Here is a 20,682-nt window from a genome sequence, read left to right as displayed (position 1 = left end):
GATCAGACCTACTAGGTGATAGAAGGGAGCTTGTTCTTCTACTTGCAACCGGTTTCCAAGTGCTATTTTATTCTAATTAATATGTCCAGGATTTGTGCAAGACCAAAACGTGAAGTATGCTCCCCTCCAGCTTCTCGTAGTCCCAGCGCACTGCTTCCAACTAGGAATTGAGTCAAAATATTCATTGGTTGGAAGTTTAGCGGTACATCCAATGCAGATTGGGGAGTGCTTTTGAGAGGCTCTCTTCACTGTCGCTAATTTGTACATGAGTACACTGGATTTAATCTCAAACGAGGATCCTATATGTCAGACCTCTGTGTCATACATCCAGTGTACGACTTGTGGTCTAAGACCCCAGCTGTTTCCTTTGAGGTTCTGCATTAATAAAGAGCAAAGAGGCCCCAGTCTTGTTCCTGGATAGTATCGAAGTACTTGGCGCACGAGGAGAGATCAGTGTAACCCCGTCCAGCACTGGCGTGGTCTATGTCGCGTTTCTTTGTTAGTAGTACAACTTCAGTCTTTGCTGCGTTACCACAGACCATTGTCTAGTTCGTTATGAGCATATGCGACCACTTTTATTCGAAGCTTGTCGAAACTCGCAAGTATTTCGTTAATCATCAGAAGCCAAATCAGGAGTGAGAGAACACCTCCCGCCGATGTCCCTAAGTCAACAGTTTTTCTAATGAAAATCTCTCATCTAGAAATATATCATCTTGCGGTGTGAGAAGAAGCTCTTTTCAAAAACCTTCCAATAGCTAATAGGAGAGTCGATCATATTGGAGAGGGTGATGTCAATGACTTCCCTTCATACACTATTTTGAAATCTCGAAGATTTACCCATATTACATATTCTAAGATAATTGTTGGGAATAAAACGTCTGACTTTCGCGTCGCTGCTTCCCCCGTAAAAAATGGTGGGCGTTTGTGTCACATCCAAAGATGAGTCGCATGTACTGCCCATTTTCTTTAATAGTTGCAGGACATCTCTGTGTGGTAGATTGAGAGGATCTGTAGTGGATTTTATTAAGAATTATAAGATTTATATTTATTTTCGCAACTATGCATATACCTACTTTGTCCCAATTTGTCTATCCTGGAGGCCCCATTGATGAATAGATAGGGCTCCTGGACCAAGGCAATTAGACCCCGAGAGGATTAGCTAAAGTTTGGCAGCCGCGACCTTGTAGTGATTCCTGTGATAAGAACAGTATTCTGCTTCTCAACAAGCTACCCTGAAGCCACCATTCCGCATCGGATCTTTGAGACAGCACGGCGGTAACCTAGCTGGCTTCACAAAGGGATTTCCGGCCATTAACTGCTAAAATTACGAAATCTACCGATTCTTTATTTTCGCATGTAATGACTGTCATGCATCCGAACGGTAAAACGACCTCATCCGAACGGTAAATAAACCGGATCTTCCCTTCGATTAGCAGCCAATGGTCCTCACTGATGAGCCCATAAATAACCGCTACTTTAAGGTCCCCCGGTACCATCCGTTGAGCGAATTGATCATCTTGCTTCGTTTTTCTAACAAGCATTGTCGACAGGAACGGCTATCTCCTTCCCATTAGAGTGTTTCTCACCATTCTTCTTGCCGCCACTGAAGTGCCCAAGACGGACTTTTGTACCATCTGCTTCGTCACCATTTTCTGCGCCTTGGAATTTATGAGTGGTACAATCTCGTCAATTATACAATTTCGTTTGCTTTGTTAAATTTAAGAATATTACAAAAAATTGTTTTTTGGTCTTGCCATTTGTATCCAATCAATGGCTGGGGGATACATTAAATTTAATTTAAAATGTTATTTACATGGGACTTCATGAGGAGGGCTTCTTCAATGCACATTCATCGTTACTGTAGCTCACTCATGCTAAGTTCACATGGAACGTTATTCTATCTATTCCTTGTTCGACCATTAATTAAGAAATATCTACTTAATTCCCAATACAACATTTGCTGAGCTAACAAAGATTTTTGTTCTTCGTTCCATTCAAATCACTCTTAGAACTTAGATTGAATGTGTGCCATCCCTAATAAATAAAAGCATTTATCGAAAAAATAAATTATGACATTTAAAAATTGCCAAATTTAATGAAATTTTAAAAAAATTTTTGGGAAGACTGAAAATTATGAATGAAAACTACAATGTTGAATGGCGTATGTACATTCAAACGAAAGTAAATTTATGTGTTTGTTTCTCTTTCGAGACGAGCTCAATGATCTGAAATTTGCAGTGAAAACTTTGCTGTGAAAAGATTTGCTAATAGAGCTTGAGTCGAACTTGGGGAGTTTCTAGTGTTTAATTCGCATATGCTAATTCGCAAAAAGTTCGAAATATATACTACTTTCCAGAAAACTGCCCTTGTAAGCCATCATCCACACCAGTGGTGAGTGTGTGATAGTGTCTATCTGGCTTTCCTTTACACTGCAAATTTCAGATCATTAAGCTCGTCTCGATAGAGAAACAAACACATAAATCATAAACATATGATCTTCGCCTTAACAATGCAAAACTCAAAAATTAAAATTCAGCCGAGCCTGGCTGTGGGATTTGAACCGCGGACCTCGGTGTGCAGCCAATTAGAAGTTGCCGTCTCTACGTTCAGAGCCATTAGCCCGTCTTCATAAAGCAGCACTAAAACATGTGTATGCATTGGAAGCAATGTAGTTGTTGTGGACAAAAAATCCATCACTACAAAACAAACTTTGCTGTGAAGATCTGCTAATAGAACTTGAGTCGAACTTGAAGAGTTTCTAGTGTTTAATTCGCATATGCTAATTCACAATAAGTTCGAAATATGTACTACTTTCCAGAGAACGGCCCTTGTAAGCCATCATCCACACCAAATATGCCTGATGAGCCGCTTAACCAACGGCGAAACGCGTCGCATCGTGGTGAGTGTTTGATAGTGTCTATCTGGCTTTCCTTTTCACTGCAAATTTCAAATCATTAAGCTCGTCTCGAAGGAGAAACAAACACATAAATCATAAACATGATCTTCGCCTTAACAAGGCAAAACTCAAAAAAAAGTAAATTTTGTTTTCTCTCTCATCCGAGGTGCGCATTTTCTCCACGAGTTGAAATTTTCCTAATCTTATCATGGCAGGTTCTTGAACAGGGCATCATTTTTTTGCAATAAACAAAACATGGTAAAACAAAACGTGGTAAAAGTATTAGAAGTTAAAAGAAAAACGGTAACAAATACCACAGAAATTACCTAAAAAATTGTTATTGTGAGTAATGGTAGTGTCAGAGTTATTAATCTCACCCTTACTAACATGGATGAATCGCACATATTTAACTGGAAGGTCTCCCTCGAGTGTTCTTTTTCGGTATATCGGAAACAATATTGCAGATCTCTGTACAGGGTATTTATAAAAAAAAAAACAGAAACCCAAGAAGGCTCATTGAAATGAATTTGCAGAGTCTGTTATATCGAGACTAAGATCACCTCAAACCTAGATAAACCTGTAAATTTCATAGCAAGAGTCATACCTGACTGGTACAAGGAATCATGTCCATTTACCTTCCCTGGCAAGAAATGCCAACCAGTTTGGTGGACCAAATATTTGAGTAATCTTAGGAAAGTAAGCAAACGATTATATACGATTATACATTTTACTTAACACCCTATAATGCTGCCTTCAACAAGTGCTATAGTGAGGCCAAGAAATACAAACGAAAATCCCTTGCACTAAAATCACTAGAAAGGAAGGAAAAGGTACACCACAAACCGGAATTAAAGTCGTGGTTTACGCTGACGACGTTGCTCTGTTGATTGTAGGTAAATATCTGCAAACTATATTTTGCTATCGTTGCTATCAAAAAAGTTATAAATCTATTGGCAAACAGAAACATTGATCTGAACGGAACTGTGGTTATATACGTCGATAGTCTACTTGTGTACCATTAAATCTATGGCAGTTTTAGATTGTAAGAATGCACTGGAAAAGGTTAAGTCGTTCTTAAAGCTTTGTCAGGTTCCAGGCCATTGCAATATATCTGGCAATGAATCAGCAGATTAATTTGTAAGACGTGGATTGGCTACGGCAAATTTGTTAATGCTGATGGGATCCATGTCTGAGAAGAACGTTCGAGTTTCTATCTCCCATATGCCAAATAGGGATAGGAGAGATACAGAAATGAGAAGGAGAACAAAAGTTTTTATAGAGAGAAGTGTAGTTAGGAGGGTGGTCTGCTTATCCAGAGAATGGCCATGGCAAATTGATGATGGGATCCATGTCCTAGAAGAACGTTAGCGTTTCTGTCTCCCATATGCCAAATAGCCTATGTCTCTTCTTGGATAACATGGGACATATGCAAAGTTGATGTTCAATCGTCTCTACCTCTTCCTTATCTTCGCATAGTCTACAGTAGATAGGAACACTGTTGTTCCATCTTAAGGTCAGATATCTGATAATGCTGTGACTGGTCAATGCACCACGATTGTAAGATCAGACCTACTAGGTGATAGAAGGGAGCTTGTTCTTCTACTTGCAACCGGTTTCCAAGTGCTATTTTATTCTAATTAATATGTCCAGGAGTTGTGCATGACCAAAACGTGAAGTATGCTCTCCTCCAGCTTCTCGTAGTCCCAGCGCACTGCTCCCAACTAGGAATTGAGTCAAAATATTCATTGGTCGGAAGTTTAGCGGTACATCCAATGCAGATTGGGGAGTGCTTTTGAGAGGCTCTCTTCACTGTCGCTAATTTGTACATGAGTGCACTGGATTTAATATTAAACGAGGAGCCTATATGTCAGACCTCTGTGGCATACATCCAGTGACGACTTGTGGTCTAAGACCCCAGCTGTTTCCTTTGAGGTTCTGTATTAATAAAGAGCAAAGAGGCCCCAGTCTTGTTCCTGGATAGTATCGGGGTACTTGGCGCACGAGGAGAGATCAGTGTAACCCCGTCCAGCACTGGCGTGGTCTATGTCGCGTTTCTTTGTTAGTAGTACAACTTCAGTCTTTGCTGCGTTACCACAGACCATTGTCCAGTTCGTTATGGGCATATGCGACCACTTTTATTCGAAGCTTGTCGAATCTCACAAGTATTTCGTTAATCATCAGAAGCCAAATCAGGAGTGAGAGAACACCTCCCGCCGATGTCCCTAAGTCAACAGTTTTTCTAATTAAACTCTCTCATCTAGAAATATACCATCTTGCGGTGTGAGAAGAAGCTCTTTTCAAAAACCTTCCAATAGCTAATAGGAGAGTCGATCATATTGGAGAGGGTGATGTCAATGTCTTCCCTTCATACACTATTTTGAAATCTCGGAGATTTACCCATATTACATATTCTAAGATAATTGTTGAGAATAAAACGTCTGACTTTCGCGTCGCTGCTTCCCCCGTAAAAAATGGTGGGCGTTTGTGTCACATCCAAAGATGAGTCGCATGTACTGCCCATTTTCTTTAACAGTTGCAGGACATCTCTGTGTGGTAGATTGAGAGGATCTGTAGTGGATTTTATTAAGAACTATAAGATTTATATTTATTTTCGCAACTACGCATATATTTACTTTGTCCCAATTTGTGGAGACGAAAACCGCATAATTCGTGCCATCTATCCTGGAGGCCCTATTGATGAATAGATAGGGCTCCTGGACCAAGGCAATTAGACCCCGAGAGGATTAGCTATTAGATTAGAAAAGTGTTCTGCTACTCAACAAGTTACCCTGAAGCCACCATTCCGCATCGGATCTTTGAGACAGCACGGCGGCAACCTAGCTGGCTTCACAAAGGGATTTCCGGCCATTAACTGCTAAAATTACGAAATCTACCGATTCTTTATTCCGCTCTTCGACCTCATCCGACAGGTAAATAAACCGGATCTTCCCTTCGATTAGCAGCCAATGGTTCTCACTGATAAGCCGATAAATAACCGCTACTTTAAGGTCCCCCGGTACCATCCGTTGAGCGAATTGATCATCTTGCTTCGTTGTTCTAACAAGTTTCCGCGAAGCATTGCCGACAGGAACGGCTATCTCCTTCCCATTAGAGTGTTTCTCACTATTCTTCTTGCCGCCACTGAAGTGCACGAGACGGACTTTTGTACCATCTGCTTCGTCACCATTTTCTGCGCCTTGGAATTTGTGAGTGGTACAATCTCGTCAATTATACAATTTCGTTTGCTTTGTTAAATTTAAGAATATTACAAAAAATTGTTTTTTGGTCTTACCATTTTTATCCGATCAATGGCTGAGGGATAAATTAAATTTAATTAAAAAATGTTATTTACATGGGACTTCATGAGGAGGGCTTCTTCAATGCGCATTCATCGTTACTGTAGCTCACTCATGCTAAGTTCACATGGAACGTTATTCGCTATCTATTCCTTGTTCGACCATTAATTAAGAAATATCTACTTAATTCCCAATACAAAATTTGCTGAGCTAACAGAGATTTTTGTTCTTCGTTCCATTCAAATCACTCTCAGAACTTAGATTGAATGTGTGCCATCCCTAATAAATGAAAGCATTTATCGAAAAAATAAATTATGACATTTAGAAATTGCCAAATTTAATGAAATTTTAAAAAAAAATTTTGGGAAGACTGAAAATTATGAATGAAAACTACAATGTTGAATGGCGTATGTACATTCAAACGAAAGTAAATTTATGTGTTTGTTTCTCTTTCGAGACGAGCTTAATGATCTGAAATTTGCAGTGAAAACTTTGCTGTGAAAAGATTTGCTAATAGAACTTGAGTCGAACTTGGAGAGTTTCTAGTGTTTAATTCTCATATGCTAATTCGCAATAAGTTCGAAATATATACTACTTTCCAGAGCACTGCCCTTGTAAGCCATCATCCACACCAGTGGTGAGTGTGTGATAGTGTCTATCTGGCTTTCCTTTACACTGCAAATTTCAGATCATTAAGCTCGTCTCGAAGGAGAAACAAACACATAAATCATAAACATGATCTTCGCCTTAACAAGGCAAAACTCAAAAAAAAGTAAATTTTGTTTTCTCTCTCATCCGAGGTGCGCATTTTCTCCACGAGTTGAAATTTTCCTAATCTTATCATGGCAGGTTCTTGAACAGGGCATCATTTTTTTGCAATAAACAAAACATGGTAAAACAAAACGTGGTAAAAGTATTAGAAGTTAAAAGAAAAACGGTAACAAATACCACAGAAATTACCTAAAAAATTGTTATTGTGAGTAATGGTAGTGTCAGAGTTATTAATCTCACCCTTACTAACATGGATGAATCGCACATATTTAACTGGAAGGTCTCCCTCGAGTGTTCTTTTTCGGTATATCGGAAACAATATTGCAGATCTCTGTACAGGGTATTTATAAAAAAAAAACAGAAACCCAAGAAGGCTCATTGAAATGAATTTGCAGAGTCTGTTATATCGAGACTAAGATCACCTCAAACCTAGATAAACCTGTAAATTTCATAGCAAGAGTCATACCTGACTGGTACAAGGAATCATGTCCATTTACCTTCCCTGGCAAGAAATGCCAACCAGTTTGGTGGACCAAATATTTGAGTAATCTTAGGAAAGTAAGCAAACGATTATATACGATTATACATTTTACTTAACACCCTATAATGCTGCCTTCAACAAGTGCTATAGTGAGGCCAAGAAATACAAACGAAAATCCCTTGCACTAAAATCACTAGAAAGGAAGGAAAAGGTACACCACAAACCGGAATTAAAGTCGTGGTTTACGCTGACGACGTTGCTCTGTTGATTGTAGGTAAATATCTGCAAACTATATTTTGCTATCGTTGCTATCAAAAAAGTTATAAATCTATTGGCAAACAGAAACATTGATCTGAACGGAACTGTGGTTATATACGTCGATAGTCTACTTGTGTACCATTAAATCTATGGCAGTTTTAGATTGTAAGAATGCACTGGAAAAGGTTAAGTCGTTCTTAAAGCTTTGTCAGGTTCCAGGCCATTGCAATATATCTGGCAATGAATCAGCAGATTAATTTGTAAGACGTGGATTGGCTACGGCAAATTTGTTAATGCTGATGGGATCCATGTCTGAGAAGAACGTTCGAGTTTCTATCTCCCATATGCCAAATAGGGATAGGAGAGATACAGAAATGAGAAGGAGAACAAAAGTTTTTATAGAGAGAAGTGTAGTTAGGAGGGTGGTCTGCTTATCCAGAGAATGGCCATGGCAAATTGATGATGGGATCCATGTCCTAGAAGAACGTTAGCGTTTCTGTCTCCCATATGCCAAATAGCCTATGTCTCTTCTTGGATAACATGGGACATATGCAAAGTTGATGTTCAATCGTCTCTACCTCTTCCTTATCTTCGCATAGTCTACAGTAGATAGGAACACTGTTGTTCCATCTTAAGGTCAGATATCTGATAATGCTGTGACTGGTCAATGCACCACGATTGTAAGATCAGACCTACTAGGTGATAGAAGGGAGCTTGTTCTTCTACTTGCAACCGGTTTCCAAGTGCTATTTTATTCTAATTAATATGTCCAGGAGTTGTGCATGACCAAAACGTGAAGTATGCTCTCCTCCAGCTTCTCGTAGTCCCAGCGCACTGCTCCCAACTAGGAATTGAGTCAAAATATTCATTGGTCGGAAGTTTAGCGGTACATCCAATGCAGATTGGGGAGTGCTTTTGAGAGGCTCTCTTCACTGTCGCTAATTTGTACATGAGTGCACTGGATTTAATATTAAACGAGGAGCCTATATGTCAGACCTCTGTGGCATACATCCAGTGACGACTTGTGGTCTAAGACCCCAGCTGTTTCCTTTGAGGTTCTGTATTAATAAAGAGCAAAGAGGCCCCAGTCTTGTTCCTGGATAGTATCGGGGTACTTGGCGCACGAGGAGAGATCAGTGTAACCCCGTCCAGCACTGGCGTGGTCTATGTCGCGTTTCTTTGTTAGTAGTACAACTTCAGTCTTTGCTGCGTTACCACAGACCATTGTCCAGTTCGTTATGGGCATATGCGACCACTTTTATTCGAAGCTTGTCGAATCTCACAAGTATTTCGTTAATCATCAGAAGCCAAATCAGGAGTGAGAGAACACCTCCCGCCGATGTCCCTAAGTCAACAGTTTTTCTAATTAAACTCTCTCATCTAGAAATATACCATCTTGCGGTGTGAGAAGAAGCTCTTTTCAAAAACCTTCCAATAGCTAATAGGAGAGTCGATCATATTGGAGAGGGTGATGTCAATGTCTTCCCTTCATACACTATTTTGAAATCTCGGAGCTTTACCCATATTACATATTCTAAGATAATTGTTGAGAATAAAACGTCTGACTTTCGCGTCGCTGCTTCCCCCGTAAAAAATGGTGGGCGTTTGTGTCACATCCAAAGATGAGTCGCATGTACTGCCCATTTTCTTTAACAGTTGCAGGACATCTCTGTGTGGTAGATTGAGAGGATCTGTAGTGGATTTTATTAAGAACTATAAGATTTATATTTATTTTCGCAACTACGCATATATTTACTTTGTCCCAATTTGTGGAGACGAAAACCGCATAATTCGTGCCATCTATCCTGGAGGCCCTATTGATGAATAGATAGGGCTCCTGGACCAAGGCAATTAGACCCCGAGAGGATTAGCTATTAGATTAGAAAAGTGTTCTGCTACTCAACAAGCTACCCTGAAGCCACCATTCCGCATCGGATCTTTGAGACAGCACGGCGGCAACCTAGCTGGCTTCACAAAGGGATTTCCGGCCATTAACTGCTAAAATTACGAAATCTACCGATTCTTTATTCCGCTCTTCGACCTCATCCGACAGGTAAATAAACCGGATCTTCCCTTCGATTAGCAGCCAATGGTTCTCACTGATAGGCCGATAAATAACCGCTACTTTAAGGTCCCCCGGTACCATCCGTTGAGCGAATTGATCATCTTGCTTCGTTGTTCTAACAAGTTTCCGCGAAGCATTGCCGACAGGAACGGCTATCTCCTTCCCATTAGAGTGTTTCTCACTATTCTTCTTGCCGCCACTGAAGTGCACGAGACGGACTTTTGTACCATCTGCTTCGTCACCATTTTCTGCGCCTTGGAATTTGTGAGTGGTACAATCTCGTCAATTATACAATTTCGTTTGCTTTGTTAAATTTAAGAATATTACAAAAAATTGTTTTTTGGTCTTACCATTTTTATCCGATCAATGGCTGAGGGATAAATTAAATTTAATTAAAAAATGTTATTTACATGGGACTTCATGAGGAGGGCTTCTTCAATGCGCATTCATCGTTACTGTAGCTCACTCATGCTAAGTTCACATGGAACGTTATTCGCTATCTATTCCTTGTTCGACCATTAATTAAGAAATATCTACTTAATTCCCAATACAAAATTTGCTGAGCTAACAGAGATTTTTGTTCTTCGTTCCATTCAAATCACTCTCAGAACTTAGATTGAATGTGTGCCATCCCTAATAAATGAAAGCATTTATCGAAAAAATAAATTATGACATTTAGAAATTGCCAAATTTAATGAAATTTTAAAAAAAAATTTTGGGAAGACTGAAAATTATGAATGAAAACTACAATGTTGAATGGCGTATGTACATTCAAACGAAAGTAAATTTATGTGTTTGTTTCTCTTTCGAGACGAGCTTAATGATCTGAAATTTGCAGTGAAAACTTTGCTGTGAAAAGATTTGCTAATAGAACTTGAGTCGAACTTGGAGAGTTTCTAGTGTTTAATTCTCATATGCTAATTCGCAATAAGTTCGAAATATATACTACTTTCCAGAGCACTGCCCTTGTAATCCATCATCCACACCAGTGGTGAGTGTGTGATAGTGTCTATCTGGCTTTCCTTTACACTGCAAATTTCAGATCATTAAGCTCGTCTCGATAGAGAAACAAACACATAAATCATAAACATATTATCTTCCATGGTACAATGATATCGAGGTAGGGCAAAGTTAAAAATTCAAAGAAAATACAACTCTCTACGTACGGCTAATAATGTCACACGATGACAAACGTCAGTAGCCATAGACACAAAACTTGTTATGAAAAGTATTTTTAGTTTTGTTATTGTTATTTTTAATGAAAGATATTTTAATGAAAGATATTTAACGGAAGATATTCATTCATGAAAACGCGATATTTTTAAAATTAATTGTTTTGTGAAGTTAAATAAAGCGTTATGGTAAATTCAAGAGCGTTGTGTTTTTTTTAATAGGAAGGAAAATTTTTGTTTTTGACCAGCCCCACTCGTATTGAATTATTTGTTTACGAATTCTGGTAAATTTCCCAAGAACGTGATCTAACAGGCATTCAAAGACCACAAAATATGTGATACGTGGAAAAGAAGGGCACACTTGTGTTATATCAAGATGACTGTTTCAAGATGAATCTGTCCATATTTAGGCTGCTCGTCGGTCTGTCTGGCTCGTGCGCGCGATAACTCTTGAAGGGAGTATCCGTTTCGACCCAAAGTTAGTACATCGTAAAATTATTGTCAAACTACTTTGGAGAGGCAATATTAGAGTCAATGTTATACCAGGGGTGAAAATATGCAATATCGGCCCCAACAAATGGTCAACATTTTGAATATTTATAATTTTAATAATATACCAAATAAGCATCCAATTCTCTTGAATTTTCTCATATCCCAACATTTATACCAGCACAGGATCCTGCGTGAAGATGTCAGATATCGATCCACTCCTTCTGTTACCTCCCCCACAAAGGGGTCAAATTTGGCACATATCAGTATCTATTACCCATTAAACTAATAATCACCCATATTTATATTAAATTATGCATACATTTGGTTTTTCTTAGATTTATTTCAAAGAACAAAAAATTAGAGATATATAACTGTCCAACTCGTTTTATCTAATTACATACGTGTTGACATTGTTAATTAAATTTTAGTCTATTATAACATTAACTGTTATAGTATCTATTCTCTAGAGTATTTAACAGATAATCAATTACATATATTTGCAGTTAAATTTGAATTTTTAATAGCTTTTTTTGTCCCGAAGTTCGCTGCTTGGCCTTTTGTATTTTTAACACCACATTCAAATGCTTAATGCGAAAATAAATACGACATTTGCTTTACTTTGTAATCAATGTCCACATTTTCGCTCATTTCACACATTCGGCTGTGCAATTTATCTCTGTGATCAATTCTGTCGCCGTTTAAACCAGGGATGCTCAAAACAAAAAATGAATGTGTATTGGTGCGAGAGAGTGAACGTCCACTCAAAGAAATTTCATGAGTTGTTGGCTCCAACTAATGCATAATGATATTATTATTACAGTGTACTAGCATATTATAGGGGGAAATGTTTTGTATAAATACAAATATATAAATTTAATTTTAATTCAACTAAAAACATAAATAAAAAATTAAATTAAATGTAAAAAAAAATCAATTCACTGGTTAATATAAAAATAATTGATATAAAAGTAGTTTTATTTACATTTAAAAAATTAATTGTTAGCACATACTTTTTTTTTATATATTTTTTCTTCAATGTTTAAACATAAGATAGACTTCGATGTCAACAATTCATGCCTCAAAGGCTAAAACAAACAAAAATCATAAAAGTAGGTAAATAAATACTGAGTAATATTTTCTTTAAAAATAAACAATAAATTCAAAACATTTTGCATTATGTATCAATGAGAAGGATTTTTATCAAATACTACCATTACTGAATATATCATAACCCACTAAATTTTGAAAGAAAAAAATTCATATCATTATTTTATAAGGTCCTCAATTAATATACTCTTGCTGCAATTTCGTATCAGCATAATGCTGCGTAGTTGTGACGAGCTCAACCTATTCCGTTGTTTTGAGCAGAGATATTTTAAATCTGAAAATATTTGTTCACAAAAATATGTTGTTCCGAAGAAGGAAAGGCATTTATAAGAAACCTCTTTAATATGAGGGTATTCCGATGTCTTTATGTTTTTCCAAAATCTAGTGGGTTGCACTTCTACCGGACATTCCATTTCACTACGAAGAATGATTAATTCAGACTGTATGTCAAATTCATATTGCGTGATATCACATTTAAATGGATTTTGGTAGATGTCCAGTAATGGTTTTATACGTACAAAATCTTGAAACCTTTGTTCCATGTTATGCAAAATGTCTTCTATCATTAAAACATACTCGCATATTTTAAATTTGTCATCATCTACCATATAAATTATTTCTATTTTGGGAAAATTTGAGAAATTACTGGACTTCAACTCCTCTGCTATAAGAAATAATTTTGTTTTAAATTCCACAATGGTTTCCCATAACTGACAAACATTCTTTCCTTTGCCCTGAAGTTCCACATTCAAATTATTCAATATGGTTGAAATATCTGTTAAGAATGCCAGATCCAATAAAAACCCTTGATCTTTCAATATTAGGCATTCTTCAAGACTTTCCAGTTCTAAAAATTCTTGCACATATGTCCTGAGTTCAAATAAACGGTTAAGACACTGTCCGCGACTAAGCCATCTCACTTCTGTGAAAAGTTTCAGATCTGTATGTGCGGCTCCCTTTTGTTTTAAGAAACTAACGAATTTTCTATGGTTTAATGAGTTATGCCCTCCACGGATTTTATTTATAATTTTTTCGGCTAGCTTCATTGAGGGGTGTTCCGATATAAATTTGGTAGCAAGTGCGAATTGGTGAATGAGGCAATGAAAAGTATTGAAGTCATATTCATTTTTTAAAAGTTGTCCAATGAACCCATCAATTTTACCACACATGACTTTTGCTCGGTCTGTACAAATACCAGCTAATTTAACAGAGTTTACAAGAGACAAAAGTTTTTCAGCAACAATATCATAAACTGCCTTCCCTTTTACATTGCCATGCATAGGCTCTATGGTAACTATTGTTTCAAATATGTTATATTCGGCATCTACGCATCTAATGCAAATAGCTAGCTGACAGACGTCATTTATGTCTGTGCTCTCATCTAGTGCAAAAGAAAAAAATTCACAGCTATTTAATCTTTGAATTATAGCCGCTTGAACTAATGACCCTATTTGAACGCAATTCCGGGCAACAGTATGCCGAGATAGGGGCAGAGATTCAGCAAAACTAATACCATGCTTAATTTCAACCATAGTTTTATAAATAATATTCTTGATGTATGGACCATCCGAAAAAGGCCTCCCTTGACGTACAATATCTAGGCTTATTATCTCAGAAACGTGTTTCTTTAATGCTTTATCGACCTGACTCCTTTCATCTTCCTCATCCAACCATTCCATTAACTTATTTAAAAAATATTCTTTTTTTGTACAAAAATGCGCTGTTTTTCTTCATCCTCATATTTATTCATTTCGGAATGAAAATTGTTAAAATGACGTCTTAATACGTCATACCTTTTATTCAGAAATGTTTTGCCACATAAAATGCATTGAATATTTCCAAAAGCATTTTTTACCATAAAATATGGTTGTAGCATTCTAGCATGTAGATACGCTGAAATGAAAGAATGTAAATGAAACGATTGTTTCGCTAAGTGCATCAACGGTAGCAATGCGTAGAGTCACACACGTCTTCATTCGTCGGTGTCTCATCGACGACTGATTCTTATTCTCATTGCGAGTTCGTGTTGGTTTGTTTATACTTTTTCGTTCGAGGCTGCCCATGGCTGGTTTAAACTGTGAAAAATTGATTCCAGTTGAAGTATTTTCAGCAAAAAATCACTGGAGGGCTTTTTAGGAAAACCTTTTGATACTTGGTCCATCCAAGTAAAGGGTTTTTCTTCGCATAGGTGCTCTGGGAGGTTTAGCTTTCGGATCATATATCCCGCTATATACTCCAGCGCATCATCTTTTACGGTTCCGATATCCGGAAAATCTTTTTTTTATATTTCTTCTACATATTCGTTTACTTGGTTTTCATTATTTTGTTCGAAGGGGAATTCTTCAGTTGCTATAGGCGTATGTAAGGAAGGTATCCATGGCGTAGGATCATTATTTACATTTCCTGTGTTATCCATTGATTCCGTGTTTCTAGCTAGATAAATAAGATAAGAATGGTAAGTGATACTTAATATTCTGCTAAACATGTACATTAACACAAATATTTTCTCATTCTGTATTTAAAATCCTTGGGAGTAGGGTGGTCGTTTAGTCCCCCTTTACTCCTTAGCGCTCCGAAAAAGTTCTCAAAGACATCCTGATTTAATTGGTTTGTTAACATATATCTCACGCTGAATTTTTCATGAAGATATTCATAGAGCATTATTTGTCTTCATGATACCTTTTTGAAAAATACACAGACTTTTTTTCCCTGGAATCATGGGTTCAGAAACAGCTTCTGTCATTCTCCTCAGTACTTCGTTCTGCCTCTCTTTCGATATTCCGTATGGTTCCTATTAAAGTGTTTTTACGAAAAAATCATGTTATAAGAACATTTAAAAATGAGTAAAACAGCAGATAAGTTTGGCCTCGCCGAACTTTTAATTCCCTCCACCATTTTTGCCAAAAATTAAAAAAAATATACTATAAGTAATTTTCTTTATAGGTAGTAGTAACCATTTCGAATTTCAAATGCCAATTCTAAACAATTCTGGTGAATTATGTTGCTAAAATCATGCAAATACCGAATATTGGGAGATACCGTTATATGGGGCCATACGAAAATGGCCAATTTTCAATTCCAAAGTCCTGCAGACATTATATACACTGAGTAAAATTTCATCAACTTACTTCATTTCATTCGGAAGCTTGAGTGATTTTTACAGACGGACGGACAGAGGGATGGACATCAACATAGAATTTTATGCTGATCAAGAATATATATATATATATAAGTTAACACAATCTCCATTGTCCCACCCTAATACTTTGGTCAAACGATGGCGAACTATAATAATTGTTCGTCCAACATATTGCAGTGCAACACTCCACACGAGGCACAGTGTCAGCAATTATATTCATCATCATTGCTTAGCCAACACCAAACATACGAGCATTTATTCAACGTATTGCAATATAATACTCCACAAAAAGGCGCAGATTCAGCAGTAGAAAACAATAATTATAAGTTTATTCATAGCTTTAAGTATCTTAATAAGTTTAGTTTGATTAGAGGACTGGAATAAAGATGGTGTAACAACACCATGCAAATACCCAAAATACTTAACTGGCGCCCAACAGGGTTAAAAAATAAATATAAAATAAGTTTATAAAAAACTTAAAACATTAAGTGAAAACTTGGAAAGAAGGTGCGTCACCAGGCTTCGAAATCAGTCTGGGCTGCGTAGAAATAAGAAACACAAGAGGACAACAACGGCGACAACATCATCAGCGGAGAGGACACCCACAACATAAAATGGAGTCTCTATTTATACAATTGTAAGATAGTAAATATTGAATAATACATTTATTATTAAAATTAATATTAAATAGCAGAAATCGAGTGTTTGGAAAAATGTGTATGATAAATATTATATCGTGAATCATAAAGATCTTAATAAGAAGTGAGTGGCTGCTAGCAAAAATTGGTTTCAATAATATTTAAAATTAATTCCGCTTGTTTTTTTTTCGAAATTCGTGAAATTTTTAAAAAAAAGTCTGTTCGTTTTTTTCTGATATTAATGAATAATCGCGATCTTGACCAAGAAGTAGAATTTATAATAGCTTCCTTCAATCAAATTCCTGTAGACAAAAGATCTTACAATAATAATATAATGGCAACTACGTATGCAGAAAGCATACGTGTGCTTGTTGACTCTGCCATTTCGGCGGCTTTGAAAGTTCAAAGACAGCAATTTGAAAAACAAATTTCCGATATTGATAATAAACTTGAAAAATTCTCTTTATCGACTCCTGAAGTTGTGCCTTAAGGATGTTGAAATTAACAAAGAAATCCGGTGTGATGAGTCCTTAGAGGTTGTAAAATCCTTACCAGACTTTGAAGGCAAGCATGAAACGTACGTTTCATGGCGCCAGGCTGCTCATACAGCTTATAAGTTGTTCGAGCCTTACGATGGAAGTTCTAAACACTATCAGGCAGTAGCAATAATTCGAAATAAAATAAAGGGTCAAGCCGATATGGTGTTATCCTCATTCAATACAGTGTTAAAATAAAGGGTCAAGCCGATATGGTGTTATCCTCATTCAATACAGTGTTAAAATAAAGGGTCAAGCCGATATGGTGTTATCCTCATTCAATACAGTGTTAAATTTTAAGGCTATTATTGCCCGACTGGACTTTACTTATTCGGATAAGCGTCCAATTTACCTAATTGAGCAAGAGTTGTCCACTCTTCGTCAGGGTAATATGAAGTTACTAGAATTCCATGATGAAGTAGAAAAGAAACTGACATTACTTACCAACAAAACCACTATGTCATATAAAAGTGTTGTCGCAAATTGTATGAACGAAAAATACAGAATGGATGCGTTACGCGTTTTCATTTCTGGCACAAAAAAAGATTTGAGTAATGTATTATTTTCCGCTCGTCCATCCGACTTACCATCAGCATTGGCATTGGCCCAAGAGGTTGAGTCAAATCGGGAAAGATACCAATTCGCGTCAAACTTCGCTAAATCACGCTAGGACAGAGATAAGTATAAGTATGAAACACATTTCGCACACGGAAATGTTCAAAGTAAAAATCCATACCTTTTTAAAAGAAATTCAAATCGTTCAAACAAGAACGAAAATAATCAATTAGAACCCATGGAGGTCGATGAATCTATGCGATTCAGACAATCAACTAAATTCAAGCCATCTACACAGGTCTTACCTCAGAATCAATACGATCAAAATCAGAACCTACCACAGCCGTTCCAAAATCGACCAAATTGGCAGGCCGTGAAAAGACCCAACAGTGGTACGGCAAAATACACTGGGCTAAAACATCAGAGAATTAATCACATTTCTCAAGATGAGACCGAATGTGGTCAAGACTACCATCAAATGGCAGAAACCGAAGCAGACGATATTGTAATCGATGCTGGGGATGAATTTGACCAGATTAATTTTTTAGGCACAACTCCCTGCTACCGTTTATAGAAAGGAAAGTGGCAGGGAAAATCATAAAATTGCTTATTGATACGGGGGCTTCGAAGAATTATATCAAACCTATAAAAGGTTTAAAAGGTATTATTCCCGTAGCCAACCCGTTCATAGTGAAATCTATTCATGGTTTCACAGCAATTAAGGAAAAATGTACCATAAATATTTTTCAAACCAATAGTAATTTTTTTATCTTACCATCACTATCAACGTTTGATGGTATAATTGGCCTGGATCTATTAACACTGACAGGTGCAACGTTGAATTTTGAAAGTAGGGAACTTAAAATTACTATTGGGATCGAAAAGATCCAATTTTTAAAATGCGTAAATGTAAATTTTACACAAGTTGAGGACATGAAAATACCTCAAATCGTTGCGGAAAAATTTAAGGAAGTAATAAAAAAATTTTCGGGTGTTTTTGCAAACCCCAAAGAATCACTTCCATATAATACGAATATTGTAGCTACCATTAGAACTAATTCTAGTGATCCGGTTTATACAAAACTATACCCATATCCCATGGGTGTAGCAGATTTTGTTAACAATGAAGTAAAAGAACTTCTGCATAACGGCATAATACGGCCTTCCAGATCACCCTACAATAATCCCGTTTGGGTTGTTGATAAAAAGGGCAAGGATGAATACGGTAATTCCAAAAAACGATTAGTTATAGACTTCAGGAAACTGAACAGCATTACGATCGATGACAAATACCCAATACCCCAAATACCCGTCATTCTCTCAAATCTTGGCAAAGCAAGATTTTTTACGACACTTGACCTTAAATCAGGTTTCCATCAAATAACACTATCTGAACAAGATCGTGAAAAAACTGCATTCTCAGTTGGAAATGGAAAATATGAATTTTGCCGTCTTCCTTTTGGTCTGAAGAATGCCCCCAGCATTTTCCAAAGGGCCATCGACGATGTCCTGAGACAGCAAATTGGAAAGTCATGCTATGTTTACGTCGACGACGTCATTATTTTCTCTGAAACCGAAGAAGACCATGTGAAACATATTGAGTGGGTACTGGACAGATTATACGGGGCCAATATGAGAATTTCTCGGGAAAAATCACATTTCTTTCGGGAAAGTGTCGACTACCTCGGTTTTTTTGTGTCCAGAAATGGCATCAGAACGAGCCCGGAAAAAGTGAAGGCCATCCTTAATTATGAAACACCTTCTACACTCTTCAACGTAAGGTCGTTTCTAGGATTGGCAAGTTATTACAGATGCTTTATTAAAGATTTCGCATCTATCGCCAAGCCGCTAACAGATATTCTAAAGGGCGAAAACGGCAAAATTAGTGCTTCTCAATCAAAAAGGGTGAAAATAGATTTTAATGAAGAGCAAATGCAGACCATTAGAAAATTAAAGGAAATCCTTGCTTCTGAAGAAGTTATGCTTCTTTATCCTGACTTCAAAAAACCTTTTGATCTTACAATAGACGCCTCTTCATTAGGTCTGGGATCAGTTCTCTCACAAGGGGGGAGGCCAATCACCATGATTTCCAGAACCCTTAAAGATAGAGAGCAAAACTATGCCACTAATGAGCGAGAGCTCTTGGCTATTGTTTGGGCTCTTCAAAAATTGAGGAACTTTTTATATGGAGTAAGATATTTAAATATTTACACAGACCCCCAACCACTTACATTTTCAGTCTCTGATAGAAACCCGAATGCTAAGATAAAACGGTGGGCAGCATTTCTTGACGAACATAATGCCAAAATTATTTATAAACCTGGAAAGGAGAATTATGTGGCGGACGCCCTTTCACGACAGAACATCCATACTCTGAATGTAGAATCTATGCGCACCGAGAAACATTTCGAGCCTCAATCTTTGAATACTTTGGAAGAGGATAATCACTCAGATGTCGCAACGGTACACAGCGAAATATCTTTGACCTATACCATTGAGTCTACAGAAAAACCGGTCAATTGCTTTAGGAACCAAATTGTCCTCCGGGAGGCAAATTTCCTGCCTAAAAGAAATTTTATTGTCTTTACTGAGAAGACTCGACATATGATTGACTTCACAAGCAGGGAAACATTGCTAAACGAAGTAAAATCAGTGATCAATCCAAATGTCGTAAATGCAATACATTGCGATCTGCCAACTTTAGCCTGTATTCAGCATGAATTAGTTAGATACTTTCCCCCTACTAAATTTTGGCACTGCAAAAATTTTGTCCAGGACATTTTTTTATAAAAATGAACAGAGGGAAATTATTGCCATCGAACATAACCGTGCCCATAGGGCAGCTCAGGGAAATGTTAAGCAGATACTTTCTGATTATTATTTTCCAAAAGTGGCAAAGTTGGCAAATGAAATTGCTGCAAATTGTAAAATCTGTTCAAGGGCTAAATACGAAACATGAGCTTGGGGTAACCCCAACACCATCTTACGTAGGCGAAATGCTTCATATCGATGTATTTTCAACGGATAAAAAATTTTTTCTAACATGCATCGATAAATTTTCAAAGTTTGCGGTTGTTCAACATATTCCATCTCGTACAATAATAGATTTAAAAGGCCCGATTATACAACTAATGAATCTTTTTCCACACACGGAAAATATTTACTATGAAAACGAACCTTCACTAAAATCTGAGACTATTATGTCCCTGTTAATGCTAAAGTGGAAAACGCTGCTCCCCTTCATAGCACATCAAATGGACAAGTCGAGCGCTTTCA

The sequence above is a fragment of the Musca domestica genome, unplaced genomic scaffold (genome assembly GCF_030504385.1).
Source record: "Musca domestica strain aabys unplaced genomic scaffold, Musca_domestica.polishedcontigs.V.1.1 9, whole genome shotgun sequence".
Lineage (NCBI taxonomy): Eukaryota > Metazoa > Arthropoda > Insecta > Diptera > Muscidae > Musca > Musca domestica.
This window is presented reverse-complemented; position numbering follows the sequence as displayed.